Below are 669 nucleotides of genomic sequence, written 5' to 3'. Positions count from 1 at the left end.
GCGCTCTCCGCCGGCTGCCGGGGATGCCGCCGGCCCTTGCCCTCCCCGCCTCGTTGCCCCGCTGGGTTCGGAGGCTTTGCAGATGAGAAATGACAGCGGGCAGCGCCGGGTGCCGTCCGTGAGAGGGGAGGCTGGCATCACCCCGTGGGGACCGGCTGGGCAGTGCTGGCTGGACCAGCCCCAAGAGCCAGCGCTGGGGCGTACAGGCGTTTTCCATGCAGTCACATTCCCATCTCTGGAAGGGTGGATTTTTTTTTTTTTTAGCCGTCTTGAAGGAATCCGGGCTATGACAACAAAGCCTCCGTCGTGGCCGTGCTGTGTTTAACTCGGGCCGTTTCCGAAATGCCCAGGGCGGGAGAGGAGCCTCCACATTCTGGGTATGGATGCTCCATTACCAGGAGTAGCCAGGTGTCCGGCTGGGCTAGGATGTCCTGGTGCTGCGAAGGGAGGATCAGAGCTTCCATAGCTAACAGCCTCCTGCTGCTTTCAACACTGTGCCTGGAAGCCAGGTGTCCGGCTGGGCTAGGATGTCCTGGTGCTGCGAAGGGAGGATCAGAGCTTCCATAGCTAACAGCCTCCTGCTGCTTTCAACACTGTGCCTGGATGGGGACAGAGGGAAAGACAGACAATAGCCTGCAGAAGCAAGTTGGTTGGCTGTGTGCACAGGGG

This window comes from Egretta garzetta, unplaced genomic scaffold (genome assembly GCF_000687185.1).
Source record: "Egretta garzetta isolate BGI_Z169 unplaced genomic scaffold, ASM68718v1 scaffold29, whole genome shotgun sequence".
NCBI classification, from domain to species: Eukaryota; Metazoa; Chordata; class Aves; order Pelecaniformes; family Ardeidae; genus Egretta; species Egretta garzetta.
This window is presented reverse-complemented; position numbering follows the sequence as displayed.